Here is an 18,245-nt window from a genome sequence, read left to right as displayed (position 1 = left end):
GAAAATGCAGTATCCGAGAATGCAAACATCTCACTAGTCCCTCCTGTGAAGGCTGCAAGAGATTATGACAAATAAGAGTGTTTTCCAACCTTTTTCACTGCTTGACGTGAAAAGAAAGACATCTTCCCTCACTTTGCAATAGTGACACTTATTGTCTCTGTAGTTACAAATCAATACATTGGCGTTAAACCTAAAAGTTCAAGAGCTGTCAGAGGCATTTTGAAGGTATAGCATACATGATCTTCCATTATCTTCTTCAGGCAATTTTTGAATCTTTTACACATTGAAGGCATTGCACAACCAGGGGCACGGTTTTGCCATCCTAGACTAACTTTGCCTACCACCCAGTTGGGTGCTCCTGTCTTTCCTCCATCTCCTGCTTTATGTTGCCAGCCCCTCCTTAGCATCAGTCTTTAGTGGTCTGTAGGTTCCTGACAGTGTCAGGTTGTTTTGAATAAGTGAAAAAATGACTGTTTTCTTTTGTGGAGTTCAGGGGGATGAGCAAGACACCCAAGATCACTGGCACAAAGAAGGTGCTTGGAGCGTGCAGCTGGGGCAGGGGCCCAAGCAAGACCATGCCTTCCAGTGGCAGCAGGCTCTGAGACCAGATTAAGCCTGTTGCAAAACAACAATTAATAACACTTATTAAATCTGCAGGGCATCTGTTTGGTGTTTTTGCCTGAGCATCATTCCTGAAGGATAAACGTACTTCATAGTTTTTAATGCAGTTATCCTTACAACACTCATATGGGCATTACTGTCTCACTTTACACAATTTAAGTGACTCACTTGGATTAACTGGGGGTGTTAATGACTTCTAGTGATCAAGACTTCCATTTTGCTCTCATCTGGAATTCATCTGGCTTTAGCAGCACAGTGGCCGTGAGCCCCACACCTCAGTATCGGTGCTTGCTCACAGGCAGGGCCTTTCAAATATGGTAACGAGCCAAGTACAATGCAGCCAGTTTCCTTCTTTTGATTTCAGCACCTCATCAAGCCCCAGAAGTTTTCATTCAGACCAAAACCACTCCCCAAAACACAACACCTGAAGGAGCTGAGAGATCTTGTTCCAAATGGGAAATGATTTCACACCCAGGCTGTGCACATGCTTTCCTTTCAGGTTAGATGAACGGTGGATTCTGCAAGTTGCCCTCTTTATTCCCAGTGGGGTGTGAACCCTGGAGCTGGGCCAGAGCATGTTCAGGTCAGTCTCCTGGCTACCAAGTCTCCTGGCACAGTTGTGTCAGCCAGAGCTGTAATGAGATAAGATCCTTTGATGGCAGAGCTGTGCCAGCAAAAGCACCTTGTGCAGCTGTAGGTATAAGCAGAGAAAACTGTGCTTTTGTCAGGATAGCTTATTTCGCTTGAGGAAGCTGGAATTAGCTCTCTCAGCAAAAGCTCCATTTTACTGGTATAAACAAAAACCTCCTACCTTGGAAATGTTTGCTAGTTACAATGTCAGCTATTGTAACTATGCTGTCAAAGCTGTCCCGGCTTTCAGCTACCTAAGTATCCTGACTATTAAATACTTAACTATTACAGAGCTAGTTGTTTTAGCCAAAACCACAAGCTTATCTATGCCATAGTGTTCAGTCCTGGGAGAAAGCACCACACAAACAGTTTCTAGCTGTCAAAGAAAGAATTTAGCCTTCCTCCTCATATTCAAATTCCCTTCCGATCCCTTCCGAAAAAGGAGAGGAGGAGAGGAGATTCAATTCAGTGCCAAAAGCATCAACTCACTCCATAGCAGCCTAAGCACAAAATGCCCCCAAAGTATACCCCCAGAACTGTCATACTTCTGCCCATAGCTATTCTATCCCTGCTTCTCCCAGCTAAGCTTTTACAAACATGGTAAGAAAAGCCTAGCACACTCAATCGACTCTTGGACTCTCCAAAGGGATGTTGTGTTGATTCTGCTGTGCTGGCCAGAAAGATCAGTCCAGTGCAGCAATGCTTCAGGCAGGGAGATGCGCCCTGGAGTTTCTTGTTTAAGTCTCTCAGAAGGAAGAATGCTATTTAACAAGTGACCCATCTACTTCTGTGTCCGGCATTGTTTTAAGCGCCCCTTATCCTCTGAGGCTAGATTACCCAGCAGGCCCAAAAGTCTTCAGCTGTAGTATTTGGCGAGATTGCAGCATGAGGAGGCAGAGCACATCACTTTTACACTTGAGAATCTGAGGTGGAGGGGTTAATAGTGAAATCGGTCTGTGAAGAGTCTTCCTGAGGGCTGGATAAAACTCAGCCTCCAGAGAGTGCTGGAGAAAAGATGCCATCTCACACTTGCATCATCTCTGCTGTCTTGGGCATGTTGCTCAGTGTGGCCAACTGCAGCCTACTGAGATGGCTAGTCTGGAGTATTTTGTCTTATCTGGGAACCTTGTGCAGCTAGTCCCTGAACTGAAGTGTCGCCAGGAAAAAGTAAGCTCAAGTTCTTTTCAAGTGGGCAAGAAAGCTTTCCATAAAACTTTGCAGTTGAAAAAGTAATTAGCTGCAGGAACTTCTCCAGCCTGAACACGGAGATGAACCTCAGAGAAGTTTCAGTGTGCAGCTGTGTGACTCACACAAAATACTACTACTAAGGAGAAGCAGCAGCAGCACTATTTACATAAAATGTGTAATAGGCAACCTCCTGGCATGAATAGGAAGTACAGCATAAATAGAGGAATACATACGCGTTTGGTAATAATGGTGTAACTGTTGGAAAGATTTGGTATTTCAGATGGGCTTTGTCTTCCCTTTACTATGGATGATTGCTATCATTAAAAAGAGGAAAGGGGAGATTGCAGTTTAAAAGTAAGTTCTGCATTCTTCAATTTCTGCAGAGCTACAAAACATTATTTTTCTTTCCCTTGAGGTCTCCCACTCACACATTTAGCTATAAGTGTACCTTAACAGGGATGCAATATTCATTAGGTTCATGCAAATGCAGTTTTCAGAGCATTCAGTCTGTATCAGAAGATAATTCTACTTATGTTCAGTAGTTGCTTTCTGGAATACTTGGTAAAGACTACTAGATTAAGAGCTAGTCAGAAACCCTTTAAGTATTCGGAGTGTTTAGATTTAGACCCAGAAAAAATATTCAGCAGCTTAGTAGTGTAACAGTAATCAGAAAAAGGTGTATAGGTAGTAGCTCTAACTTTTACTGATAGACCTCTCTGTGGAATGTACCAAATAAGCACAGCTCCACTTAAATACACACACACACACACACCACACACACACACACACACACACAGAGCTTGCACAATGATCAGCAAGGCAAATACCTGAGTCTATGAAGTACTGCAAAACATTATCAGAGAAAAGGAGGCCCAGTGGATACAGCGGGTTGCAACAAAATGTGCACGTTTCTCCTGGCGGCTACTAAAAACCGTTCTAAGAAATTCAGTTTGTAACATTGCTCCATTTTGCCTAGAACTGTTAACGTATAGACATGGCGTTAACATCCTCCAGTTCTCATCATCATCACCTTCGCATTTCCATGTGGGAAGGTGATTCCCACCGGGGAACTGTGTGAAGACTGCCACCTTAATTTTTTCCTCAGTTTCCCATACACTCACCCAGCACATCTTTTGGTCCAATTTGCTCTAACCGTCAGCTGCCAGATCGCACCAGAATAAAAAATTGCAGGTGCTACTGAATGTAGTCTTTTTATAGATCTGCTAAAAATTCCAAACCTTTCCAGGAGGGCTCTTCAGCTGGAAAAGCACTTGTACAGTGACAGAGTGTTTTTCTTAAGAGAATCTCAAAACATTGCATGCCTTTATGTCACACAAGGTTGAAACTAAAACATTCTCTCCATAGTGACAATGAAGAAAGCAAGGGGTAAAGAAGTAAATAATATATCTAAGGTGGAGTGTCACACCGTACAGAGACCCCTTTGAGCCAGGTGGTGCGTTCACACAACACAGAGTAGCCCAATAGTTGCATTCAAGCCGTCCTGTCCCTGGGCTAACTCACTCTGCCTCCTCGCTGGAAAAAGCCGCCAAGGTGCAGCGCCTGACCCAGTTCCCCAGTAGCAGATATCTCCGTCTGGCACACTGTAGACACAACTGTAGTGCCTTACTCAAGATCACGCATGACTCAGTGTCAAAGCTCAGGAACAATTAGCTCAATCAGCTGGCCCCTAGGCTCATGCTTTCACCGCAGAACTGGCCTTCAAAAGAGGAAAACAATGCAGGTTCAGACATTCCTTAAATGCTAGGGCCGTAAGGGCCTCCGGGGAAGGCAACAGTATCCTGCTCAGACGAGAACAGGAACTGCATTTGCTTCCCATTTCCAAGAGTTTGAGATACTTGCATTTCGTTTGTTCCTGGACTGACTTCTCTGGAATGTATTCTGCCTGTGACTCATTGACACGGGAAATAACGACACCCCTCCGAGGCTGATTCACCCTGACACATGCAGGGTAGGAAGGCATGCTTTAAGGTGTCAAGGATCAAGCAAGTTAATCTCTCAAAACTACTAAGATCTTCTGGTCCGGAGAAACAAGCGGTGGTAACCAAAATCTTAGGGGGCTGATTAGGATAGTGACCAAGTTATCTTACTGTATCAACCAATGTGACACCTGCCATGCCCCAGGCAAAGTGTCAGACAAGCATAACGTAGAGATTATCTTATTCTGAAAGAAAAAAAAGGGAGGAACATGGAAAATACAGGCCTGAAAGAACACAGGGAGTTTACACCTTAGGAACGAGGAGAATAAAGCTTTTATTTGTGGAAGATTACTGGGTTTTTCGGTTAGAAAAAGCATCAGAATGATCTTTATTCTCCACAGCACTTTTAAGCTCTGCCTTTGTTTATTAAGGATAAGTAAAGGAATAGGCAAAGGGATTTTGTTTAAGTGGGGAGTAAGTCATACCTGATTTAGTATGGCTGATAGGAATAGTTTATAAATAGGAATTCACTAACCTTATAGAATTAAAAATATTTACATTATTTGCTTAGAGGAAACTATTTAAGGACCATTCACAAGACAAACACGGACAACATTTTAATTAAAACCACTCTTCTGCATTATTGTCAAAAGGTACCTAGGATGAACGGAATCTCAGCTACCTACTGGTTAACAGCTCCCTCCCATTACAACGCCATCTGAATATCTTACTGAAGTTATTACAAAGATAATTTAAATCTAAAATGTCAGAATGCTTTTTCAGATTTCATTTACTCAGCAATGTATCCACTGAAGCTGGTTACATGTTTTAACTTCCATCTCAAACAAACTGCTGATTTTAACATTTTGAGATAAAAACAGCAATGAATTTGGGATGAAGAGATGAATGTTTAGAATTTTCATGAAAAAAAAGTATTCCAAGAACAGGAGCTCAGTAAATTAATATTGAAAAAGGGAATTTGAGTATTGAGCTATTTCACGAGAATACATTGATGCCTGTCCACCTTTAAATCTGGTCAAAGCAGTACTGAATAACAGAGGAAGTGAAGGCTGTGCTAGGGTGAATGCACATTGGCAAACAAATAGCACAGAAGTACTGCCAGGCTAGAGGGCCACTCTTTCTTGTTGAGCTGTACCTTCTTAATTCTTTTTAGATAGCCTGCTGCCGCTGCCTCCGTTTGTAAAGATGAGACGGACAGGCTGCATGGGGGTTGCAGAAGTAAGTGAATTTGAGAACAATGAAAGGTTAAACTCAGGTATAAAAGAAAATGTAAGGAATAGAAAACAGGCGAGCATAACAAAGCAAAATAGGGGTGGATAAACCAAGGTGCATCTCAGACGAAATTAAATATACTCTCACTCTAATTTTGCAGAAGGTGGAAGGCACACCTCCTCTGGCAGCTTGGCTTCACAGAAATACCTGCAGCTGTCACTTCTCGTTGGCTAAACACCATCATACAAAATGGTTTTACTAGCCCTGTCAGCTCATTAATGCACAATTTGCTAATGCACAGGCATCAGGGTTGCAATTCTGCATCAGCTGACCTGTTGTGTTCTTTTGTCTTTGTGCCGAAAACTTCTGAGAACATCTTTAAAGAAGCAGCTCTCCTTTATTTCAGGTAACAGACTGAGATGCACCATCCTTTTCACCAAATCTTTTCAACTCTTTTCAAAGAGTGGAAAGTACCTTTCAGTGAGGACAGCTGTGTTCATTTTCTATAGTACTGTCTTCCATTTGTAAAATAAATATTTATCTTAAAACCATTCTTAAAGAAACTTCAAAATGTAAGTGATGAGTTATTTCCTTTTCTTCTTAACGTCTGTGGATAATCCAAAGTAGTAGGAATAGTAAAGAACTACTTACGTATTTCCAAATAACTTATTCTCCAGTTCTCCATACTCAGATGGTTTCTTGTATAACATCATACAGCATTGCCATAAACCATCTTAAAATTCAACCAAAATGTCAGGAAGTTCAGATACGAGGTCTTAATTCATATACAAGACACATGCAAGGAACATTCAAAAGAAGTTCTAATCCGTCTTAGGCTGCTGAGGAGCAACATTTCCACATTTAAGCTAAAACATGAATCAGAAGTAACCAGTGTCTTTTGCCATGTGTTTTGCAAACATAAATCTCTGCTGTAATCTTAGGAAAATAAAGACTTTGGGTGTGATATTTAAAATTCTTGTTTTCTTTTAAAGTATCTATCTATCTATGTAAACACTTAAACTGGATTCATTAATAATTCAACACTCTGCATTAGACGTAAGCCTATTTAAAATAAAGCAGGAAATCCTTATACTGGGTATTAAAACTTAAGTTTAATATGTTTTTAAAAATGAATTAAATAAAATCCAGGGTGAAAACCATAAACGTTAGCTGTTAAAGGTTCAAAGAACATAAAATCGCTGAGCTCCTGGAGCTACCATCTGAGCAGCTGGAATAAGAATTGGCTGAACTGAGACAGCCTTTGATAACAGTGCATTTGTCTACATGTGCAGAAAGAATATTGGAGCTGAACATGCTGAATAATCTGAAAAAAAAATAGCCATAAGTTCCAAGCTGAGACACTAACAGGGAATTAAGAGCAAAAACCTCGTGTTTCTCTCTAAGCTGTGAATAAAAAAGAGGAATGAATGCATCACCTCTATTAGCGCTTAAGTTTTGGGGGACACGGTGACCAATTCACTAACTAGGAGTGATTCTCAGTTAGCTCATTTTGATGAAAAACATACCAGGATAAGTTTCCCCTTGTTTCTTCTGCATTCAGCACATTTGTAACTGCATGAGTGGTTAGTTGAAGGAGAAAATGTTTTCAAATGAAGCACGCGTACTGAGACCTGGGTCACGAATTGCAGCAAAAGAGTACATGGACACCCGCCAGGACTACCTGGGTGCGCTGGTCTTCCGCCCTTACCCAAGCCCTGCAAAGTCGACCAACGTCCAGCTCCACCCCACCAAACAAATTCTCAGTTTTCGCATTCTCGCATGAGAGGGGGAAACGCGTTTCTTTGCCCAGCTGGCCCTGCTTCAACACAAGCTCAGCCCGGGTCGCCTCTCGCAGGCTTAGGCAAGCCGGCTTGTGTTTCGCTCACCTCCTCACGCCCGCGTTTATTTTCAGTCGAAAGGATTCATGCGTGTGTAAGTAATGGCACCCTCGCTGGCGGAGAATGAGATACGTGAAATGAAAACAAGAGTACAGAAGCTCTGGCGCCTGAGGGACGCGCCGAACTCAGAGCCATGTGTTTTCTGCGGTGGCGCGTGACCCCTCCTGGAGACAGGGAAGGGGGCAGGTGGGAAGCTGGTCGTACGCCCTGCAGCCAGCACAACAGAGAACTTCAGTAAATTATTAAGTGCGTTATTATTATTATTATCAAGTAAATTAATACAACATACCGTCAGTGGCGTGTAGGGGCACCTCGCGGCTCAGCCTGCGGCACCCCGGGCAGCTGCGGGGTGCCAGCATGGCGCTGCCAGGGCCGGAGCCCCTCGCAGGGAGGGAGGGGGCTGATGGCGGCCGGGGGCCACCCGGGCGACGAGCCACGTGGCGGGCGCTGGCGGCCCGCGACAGGGAGCTGCCGCCGGGTTATGAGCCAGGGGACGAGGGAGCCCGCCGGGGTGCAGGGCCGGGGCGCTGATGGGGGGAGGTGAGGCGATGAGACGCCGTCGAGGGAGCCCAGTCGCAAAATGGTGGCCCCGGGCGGCGGGGGGGGGTGGGGGGGGGAGGCCTGCTGGTGGCCCCCTCTCCTGCTGGTGTGGGGGTGAGCCAGGTCCGTGTTAAAAATATCACCCCCTCCACCCCAAAACGTTCAAGCCTCCCCCCAGACCCGTTCCCCACCCTGGCTGCCACCGCCAGGAGTGGCACGGACTCAGCGGAGAGGTGTCGGGAAAAGCCAGGGCGGGCGCAAAGCCCTTCGCGCCGCCAAAGGCGCCCGTGAAATGGCGGCGGCCGGCTGCTGTGGGTCTGACCGCGCTCCCGGCCCCGCTTCCCTTCCGGCCCTTCACGTCTTGGCTGCTCCTCGGTGGGTGGCCGGGCTGGCTGGGGACGTGGCACAGCACCCGCGCACCTACCCCACCGGGTTAATACCAAGCAGCCACGGGTGTGGTGGAGGGACGTTTTGGCTGGTGGCCGTTTTGGGGGCCTATGTTCGACCTCAGTTCTGCCTAAGTGGCGCCTCACCCCGGTCACAGGGGACCACAGAGGACATTTTAGCCTCAGAGCAGGGTATGTGCTATATTTCTTAGGATAAAGTACATTTATGGTGAAAAAAGGACTTAAAAACGTATGCCTTTCATCGTTCAGCCCACCGAGTCCCTATAGGCAAGAGTGATCAGTTTGGGCTGTCAGCTACCAAAACTGCATTATGCATGTGGTGGTATTTTTGAATTAAACATGTCTTGTTTTACATATAGAAGAGCATTAAGGCAAGCCGTACTCCTGCTTTTCGTAAAAATTATGCAGCTGATTGCTCCTGCCTTGAGTGGGAGGCACACATCAAAGGAAGGCTGGGAGGCAGGCCCCCACCGGCATCCACCAAAACGAGTTTCAGGCAGTTTTGAAAAATGCATCTCATCCAGCCCTGAACCTAGCAATGGCATTTCCAAAAAAAAGGGGCAGTGGAAGTGAAGCCTCCTTCTGCTCAGTGTTGAGTTTCCACGTTTATTTACACTGGAATTTGCTTTTGGCGGGGAAGCAGCTAGCCTGATCACTGCGCAGGTCTGCCGAGAGCTTTTGGAATCTCACAGGCGGAAATAACCTCTGTTAATAATGATCTGAACTTCCAGCATCAATAAAATATTATTGCGAGAACAACTCAGTGGGATTGCACAACCTGTTGCTATGCGGATGCATGAGAGTGCGAGGAGTTAGCCTGGGAGGCGAAGAAGGGAGAACAAGGCTTAGTGCACTCTCAAAATGGGAGACGTCATGCTGACGTGCATCTCGGATGGACGTGCACCATTTCTAGTGACTCTCACAAACGCTATGGAAAACGTCTTCTTCTGGGCCCCAGAGAAAGCCATTGCCCCTCAACACCTGGGGCCAGAATGCAGCACCTATTCTGAATCCTCAGCCAGAAGCATTTCAAGACAAATGCAATAGCTATACTACTTTGAAAGATGGATTGGTGGGACATGAAAAGACCTAGGACAATCTTTAACAATTAAAGAGAAATCTGAACAAAACCACAAATGATGCCAATGACGGAAACAGTTTCAACAGATGTGGTGCAGAGGTGGCAGTGCACCTAGCCGGTGCTATTCCAACTGTGGTGCACGAGAGGAGCAGAGGTGGGTGGCAGGGCAAGCCTGCCGTGGCTCTCTGGGCTGCCAGGCAGGAGACCCAGGCTGAAGTCCCTGATGCTGCGTTCTCTCGCCAAAAGCTAGCGGAAACTGGGGAAACGGCAGAGGCCACTCAGCTAATGGCATCTTGAGCAGCAATCTCTACTGCCAGATGAAGACTCACACAAGAGACTTGCCAACTTCTTACTGGTTAATCTGAGGATGTGCAGCACTGGGGAAAGAGGGCATTCATTTTAGGACACTCACCTCTTACTGTGAGACTCTTAACATGTAAGAGGGCAATCTTTTGATAATGTGAGCAACAGCAGGTCCACTGTTTCATAATACGTTAATTTTTGACCAGAGAGAGGACTGGAGCTGGGGTTGCTCTGTGCCATATCCAACCATTGTGAAAGTCAGAAGAAGCCAGTACACGGAGCGTGAACAAGAAATATATTTAATCTAAAGAGGAAAAAAGGTGGGAAATGGGGGAAGAGGCTATGAGAAAGTGTGTTTCGTTTCAGGTTGCCTACTGCTGCACATCCTTTTCTGGTCCTGGAGCTGCTCTTGAACCTAGTGGGGTTCGTTCCTTCTACATTTCCTCCCTCTGTTACTCACACAAGTTGGTGAATGAAAACAGGGGATTTTGCATTAGCTCTGCCATTCCCATGTGCTTTCTACTAACTGGGACCAACATTTTGCAGAATTTCAGATAAACCTGAGCGCTTTTTGTGGCCAAGTCGGAGCGCTGTCTTTGTGCCATGACTAGTGTGGGTGACTGTTTCAGCTCCCAGCAATCCCACATGTAAACCTGGAATTCCCCAGAGGTGTGTTTTGGCCATGCAATTCTTGTCAGTAGGACACTAGTCTTACACTGATTTGAGAGAAACCTCTGTAGTCAATTAACGTGTGAGGATAGTGAATCTACAGCTGCCGTTGGCAGTGTGTTGCATTGCAGAATTATGTCTTCTGTGCATCATTATTTGGGATTTAATATTCAGCTATACAGAGTACAGCTGGGTGGACTATTGCGAAACAGGAAATACTATAGATAGCAGCACAGCACTGACTTTATTTTTAGCACAAAACTCATCTTCACATGCAATTTCCTCCAAAAGTTTAAAAAAGTCAAGTCACAGTTAGAACTCAGACTTACTGTCAATCTGGTGAAATTTCAATATAAACAGTGTTTGCAGTAACAGAAGCGTACGACTAATGCACTCACAAGTTCTCGTTTTCTTTAGGAAATCACAGATCAACTCCATCTGCTGGTTTCGTACTCAGCAGCTGTGTCCCAGCTATTGATTGGACTTTAATGAGTCAGGCTGAAAAACAGTGTTGCTACTTGCAAGTGCAGTTTCTCATAAGCATCTCAGGCTTGGCTAATCATGCTTATTTTCTGCTTTTCAAATAGACAGGTACCAAAAAAATCATTACTTTAAGGCTCCAACTCTCCCCATCAGGCAATGAGCCAAAAGCAGCAAACAACAGCACACAATATAATTTTTGAGTTCCTCACATCCTACCACTCCGGCATTCCCCAACGCTCTTCTGCAGAGACACCCTAGACTATGCACCCTAGACTCTTTCGCATTGTGCCTTCTGCAATAGTTTGGTTTTAATCCAACTGTATACTAATCCGTTAACATATTAGCAAGAACTTTCCAGCCCATCCCTGGGCTAGAGTACAAGCTACCACAATATTGATTTCCTTATACCGGTATGACGTTATCTATCTACTCTGTGCGTAGTTCGTAAATGTAGCCTCTAGCTTGGAAATAATTGCATTTGGCAATTATTAACTCTCCATATGTGCTGCTTTCCTGAGAAAACTAGCAGAGTATCACTAATGTCTGGTGTTCCTCCGTGGTGTGCACTTTATAATCCCCTTTCCCACAATGGTTGAGCATTCATTCTCACAAAAGGCCTTTGAAGTGTGGAAGTACTTTGAGCCCTGTTTCCACAGGTGAGAAACAGAGATAGCCGTATTAACCAAATTCCCCAAGGTCACACAGGTAGTTTGTAGCAAGGCAGTAAAATCGGACTGCGCCAGGCTAGTTGATGATTGTTCAACTTCGTATCCTTGTATGTACAATGTAACTTAAAATATAAATAGAGATGTAAGGGCTCCCTGTTAATTTCTTTCTCTTCCATGGGTTTCAAAAATTTCTACATCAATACATATGTTTCCGAATGCATCTTTAATGTAATTAAAGAGGCCTGCTCTAGCTCCTTGTGAGATCAAGAAGAATCTCCCACCAGCCACGGCAAGAGCAGATGAAGGTCTAGGCACTGGGGTTAAAGCACTGGAGTCCGTCCATCTGCCAAACCACTGCCAAGAAGCAGATCTACTGCAGTGAAGATGGTTCACTTGTGCCCACTTTCCAAAGGCACGAGATTTTATGGGAAATTTAGTTTCTTGGGGCCAATGTGCTCAGCCTTGTCACGCCACTGAAAGTATCAGGCAAGTATTTGAGTTTGGCCTTACCTCTGACTGATTTTGAACTAAAAATCTGAAGAAGAATCTTGATTCCAAAAGTTGTCCTAGTTTGTTTGTTCTCAGCTCAGCATTTTCTGTTTCCTGCCTGCTGGTAAAAGCTCCCCTGGTGGGGACCACTCATTACCTTGAGGTTCTCACAGACCTGAGCATTACAAACACCTCCTCCCATCTGCACAGTACCTTCAACTGCATGCTGCAAACATATAAATCTTACTGGGAGGGTCACCTCACAATCTATCTGAGCTGCAAGTACTTACATACTACAAAACAAACATGATCACAGCTGGTCCCATGTTATAGCCTGCGTTTGCAAACTTGGCAAAGAGTGGAGAAGAGAGCACAGCATGAAACAATCCATGGACTAGCAACTAAGACCTTTTAGCATGACCTTGGAACAGGGTCATTCAATGCCCACATCCAAGTTTCTGCTTCTGTAAGAAGACAAACATGTAGGTTCAGGAGGTAATGTTTGCAGATGTACAGAGTCTACAGGTACACATATACCTCTACCTAAAATTACCTAAACTAAGTCTTATTTTTATTGTGTGCTGTGGTAGACTTTCGAGCATAGAAATTCCATTGGCAATATTATTAATCCAGATTAGTTTAACATTAGTAAAAGATAAAAAAAAAAAAAAATTCCCTCCCACAGCTGCAGTTAACAAAAAAGACCCCACAGCAATACAAGTTGGTTAGCTCCAACAGCAGTAACACCCGTGCTATCCTAGCAGATTTTCAGATTGGATGATCTAATTACTCTTCCTAGTCTTAAATTCAATTAACTGGTATCTCAGATGTACTTGTACAGAGTAGTCCCATGAATATCCTCAAATTAAAAGCCAGATAATGAGATTTTGTAGGTCAAGTCAGTCTCACTCCCGTTTTCTTATTACGGAGACTGGGTAAAAACCCATTTGAATCCTCCTTATTCAGAAGAAGATGAGGTGAGACACAGCTCCGAATCACCTGTTATGACTTTGGGGGCTGTCTCATAAATCTGGAACATGAAAAATGTCGGTTTTGTTGAGTCCAACTGTGCTTTAATCTTCACTTGTCTTGACACTGAGACTTGTTATATGTAGGTTATGCGCGAGTGACTGAAGAGCTGATATTTTCAAAGCAGCAGAAAAGGGCAAGGCCTTCACTTCTCATGGAAATGCAATAAGAGATGGCACCTAACTCCCTTTCACACTTTGGAAATACAAGCCAAACAAGGGTGCTAAACTCATTCTTTTTTCACGTAAAGGCTTAAGGAGAGAAGCGTACATACTGAAATAAACTGGGGGACTCAAATCCCAACCAATAATTACTCTTCTGTTTCATCACAATTTAGTGCGTGGAATGATCACAGCTATTTGAAAAGGGCAGCTTCAGGATTGAATGATCAATATTCATTTTGAGCTAGATCACAAGTAACACGGTCATTTCCAGAGACCCTCGTTCGTGCTAGTCAACCAAACTGGGCTCCCTTGCTCGTTCTCCTTCTGACCCCGTGAATCTTTCCATTTTTTCCTGTACAGTGGTGCAAGTTTCAACGGCAGATTGGAAATAGTTTCCATTTCAGTTTATGGGCCTGTAGAAAGTAAGTTAATTGCTAAAGATACACAGTGACAATAAGGAGAGAACGCTGAGAACTGATAGGCAGAGCTTAAAAAGCTGGAAGCGGTATCCTGAGTTTTCAAAAGTCACATCTGTTTAGTAAAGTTTGCAGCTGTTTGCGTATGGCTTTGCTTAAGCTAAGTGATTGCTGAATTCATATGTTTATCCTGGCTTTGCTCTTCAGCCAAGTTTCCTATTGCCATGGCAGGAGCTCTGCTCAGCCAGTCATTACTGTTTGTATTTGTTACGAAATTTCAGCATATGCCCTTTGCACTGCAGTGTCGTCTGCGAGGTAAAAAGAAGTTGGTGCTTCTTTAGTGTTTATTGAAATATGTACACAAGAAAATGCTATTAATACCTTTTCTACCGTTAATAATCTCATGCATTTCTTTAAGAAATATTTTGACTAAGATTGTTGCACTAAATATGTGATGGATTTAAAATTGAGGTGCAGATCCCTTCTATGTGATTTTTTAACTACAAATCTGCAAAATATCTCAGTACAATTTTGATGCTGGAAACTTTTGCTAAAAACTGAAATCTTTGCCTGTGGCTCCATCTGTTTGTCTGTTGTCTCTCAAATGTTCTGCTTCCAGTGCAGAACTCTTGTGCTGACACAAGCTGTTAAAACTTTCATTTAACCATTAATCAAAGAAGCACTTTAATCTGCGGAGCATAGTCCTACCTTGTAGACTCTGAGTGCAAATACTCACTTAGACACAAGACTAATTCTAAATAGAGCTAGTTGAGTGAATAAAGCTCCTTAGGCTAAAAGTTGTTGAGAGTAAGCTTTTAGGCTTTGTTTACCCCATGCTGAGCAGTGCTGAGTGGAGATGCCAGAGCTGGACCTGGAGCTAGAAGCTGGAAGAAAAGCCAATTAGGTCAGTCCTGCCAGCTTTGCTATCTTATTTAGATGATTTCTAGGATTCCCTTTGCCTGGTGCTGGACTGTGCCACACACAAAACAGCCTGCTCAGAAGTAGCTCTGGGATCTCTCAACACAGCACTGCCCAGTGTTATCGCAGAATTAGTGATGTCTGTAAAGCCTGGATCCTTCCTCAGGCAAGATGCTACATAGTTAAAAAAATTATAACAGCACCTATTCATACACTGCAGGAATTTTTAAAACATTTGGTTAAAAGCAATATTTGGTTATACTTTTTCCAATTGAAAAATCAAACATATATAATCAAATTTAGACCACTATTTCAAAATCTAAGTTCATAAAATGAACCCCTTTGATTATGCAAAATTCCTTTTGAACAGCTACCAAGAACTGCAGTTTTTTAACTGATGGTTAAATTTAACCACCATGAAAGAGAGTAATGATAAGAAACGTCATTAGGAATCTACAACACTCTATGCCTGAGATTTTCAAAATCATTAATATTATTCTTAAAATATAAAGTGACTATCCATATCTCTTAGCTAAAATAGGTAAATAGGTCTTGTATTTCCATCAAGATGCTGAAAAGCAATTTAAAAACTATTCGATCAAAAAAAAAATTGTTTTAACATAAGCATCTTGCCAAAATGCTGTTTTTAGATATAACTTGTTCTCCATGTGATTAACTACGGCACAATCCTTGAATGCAAGACATCAGCAATGCTGTATTTTTTATTTTTCTTCCCTCTTAGCTATGAACAGCTGTACATGCCTTAAATTTTTAATTCCAAAAAAGCAGCAACCTTTAGAAAGTTTGCTCTTATTAAAAGAGCGATTACTATATCCACAAGTGGCAAAAAATGTTACGGTACGATTATCTCATCTGCAGTCTATAGCTCTAGTGGATGAAGTATACATGCACACACCCGTATACATACATCTCCATATATCTATGCAATGTTAACTGAAGAGAAAGACACAAAATAAAACAAAAAAAAGCCTAGCTGGAGAGAGAGAGGATGTCTGTGTATGCCTGGCCCATTTTTATACTTTGAATTTCAATTTTAAGAGTCACGTGCCTATTATTCTTAATATTGATCTTGGCCACACTGAGGCCGGAGGCAAAGAATCTTACTGATTCCTCTGGCGTCAGGTCGGCACTCAATAATATAGTATAGCATAGTATATTATAATTAATGACAGTGTTAATGTCCACTTGGGACATACCAAAAGTCCTACAAATTCTGGTCTTGCTGCTCAGTGAAACTCGACTTTCAGAAGAAATAAAATTGCAAAGAGCTAAAAAGTCATTCTCCATTATAACTGTTTTAAGGATTGGGAAAAGTTTAGCATGTTGCTTAACAGCAAGGAATGGCTTAATGATCCAGTGACATACACAAGATTACTGTGGGCAGTTCAGTGAATTACAAATGGAAGTTGCCCATATATTTCCCCGCACATCAGTGACCAAATTAAAAATACCTACTAAAGTGTGATCACTTGGGCAGAGAAAAACAGTCCAGGCATCCCATGCAGCGTGTGCCTAACTCCCATATCAGCAACTGGAATTATTTCTTGACACGCAAAGATGCTCCATTAGGACTCCTGGAACTGGTTAGAAGTTCTGTCCTATAAAAAGCTTCCTGCTATAAAAATGTAAAGCTGATTGCTAGACTTTTTTAGATTAAATTACATCTTCCAAATGTCTTGCTCCAAAAATACTTGAACTCAAGTTTGCCTCTGTATTTGTTTGGGTGGGACAGTCAGCAGGACTGCAAATGTCTTCAACAAATTCAATTTTTGAAAGCCTTACTCACTATTACCCTGTCCTAAGCCCTTAGCTCGATTACAGCAAGATATTAAAAGCAGACTAGAAACAGCAAGATGAGGAGTCAAAAATGATCACTTTCCAGTCCCTCTAAAAAGGCATATGCTTACTAATAGAAATGAACTCTTGCCGCAGTACAAGTTCCACCTAGTGTGCCCATCTCCTTTCAGATTAAGGTGAAATTTCAAATTCTGTTTCTAGGTAACCTGTGGAAACCTAAAACCAATACTTACAGAAGTGCAAGAGAGGGTGGATTAGCCCAACAGGTTTGATTATTCAGTGGAAATGACTGCATGAATAGGTAGCAGTTGTATTCTAGCCTAAGTAGGAAAATAATGCAGCCTAGTATGTTTAACATATTTTCCCCTCAGACTGCTATCGGTAGTCCTCTTCACCATTTTTAAAGTTACTAGCCCTCATGCTTATCACCAAAAGCTGAAACACCATTAAAGTGATTGTGACACGAAAGCTTACTGGAATCTGCAAATATTTGCAGGTGTAAATATGATAAATACGGAGATGGAAAACAAACAGCAATCCACTCTCCTTTGCTTTAGCATAAAGCAATTGAGCTGAATACCATTCCACAATCCCAGCCATACAAGTATTTTGCTTGCAGCATGGTATAGAATTGCACTTTAGATCACTTACGTAAGTAGTTTTCTTGACTGTCCTCTTTTGTGGAAAACTTTAATTTTTTCTGCAACTGTATCTAGTGTTTCATTTCATTTGATCTTTTTGTTTATCTGCAAACTCCCACAACTTTGGACTGTTTCCCATGGCTTTCTACCAAAGCAACTGTAAGAACTTCAAAATAGTGACCTCTCATTTCTGAGATACACAACACATGTTTTTATACTGGAAACTTAAATGTTCCTTACAGAACTTGGACACAAAAATGCCCCAAGAGTTAAAACATATCACAACAAGCTAAATAAATGTTTTCTTTTGAAAAGACGATCTAGGAGCATGCTGCAAATTACTGTAATAAACCGCAAGCAACACAGTTCTGAAGAGCTGTTATGATTTACAAAGTTTTGAAGCTGTGGGTCCATAAAGGGGGACTGTCATAAAAATCTGAAAAGTCACAAGTAGCACAGAGACAGAAGATAAAATACAACCGTTCACTGTCTTTGCCAGTACAGGAAGCAGCAATTGCCAAATGAAGCCGGTAGGATCCAGGTTCAAAGCAGACCAAAGCGGCTCTTCATGCAGCAGAGGTGAGAACTGTGGCACTCCAGATTAAAGGTAGTTTACATGGGCTCAAGGAAGGTGCTTGGCTAGACACACTTGGAATACACCTCCTTTATGGTTTACTGAATAGACAGACCCAATCAAGCTCAGGAAATTCCCCAAGCTGAACACAGTTGCTATGATTATCCTGTTCTTTTTTCTCCTTATGTCCATTGTTGGCCACAGAACAAGGGGCAGTCTGAAACACCACACCTGCTCTTCCAGTTCACGCAGCCTGAACTGGCCACCAGCCCTGCAGCACTCTGAGCTCACTTCAGAGCAAGTGTTTAGCAGCTGGTTATATCTTGCCAAAGTCCCCTAAATGCTGTAGGACAGATTGTTGATGTCAGGGCACGTACGCTCTGGATCTGCAAACGCTGGGGAAGAAAACATTAACCTCCAGATGGGGCCAGCACTGTGAAAGCAAAGAACAACAAAGGAGACTCTTCCCACACAGCTTTTCATGTTTTCCAAAGATCTTATGTTTATTTCTAGAGTTTGACATGTAAACAACTTACTC

Source organism: Struthio camelus, chromosome 1 (genome assembly GCF_040807025.1).
Source record: "Struthio camelus isolate bStrCam1 chromosome 1, bStrCam1.hap1, whole genome shotgun sequence".
In the NCBI taxonomy this organism is placed as follows: domain Eukaryota; kingdom Metazoa; phylum Chordata; class Aves; order Struthioniformes; family Struthionidae; genus Struthio; species Struthio camelus.
Note: the sequence above shows the minus strand (reverse complement) of the source record.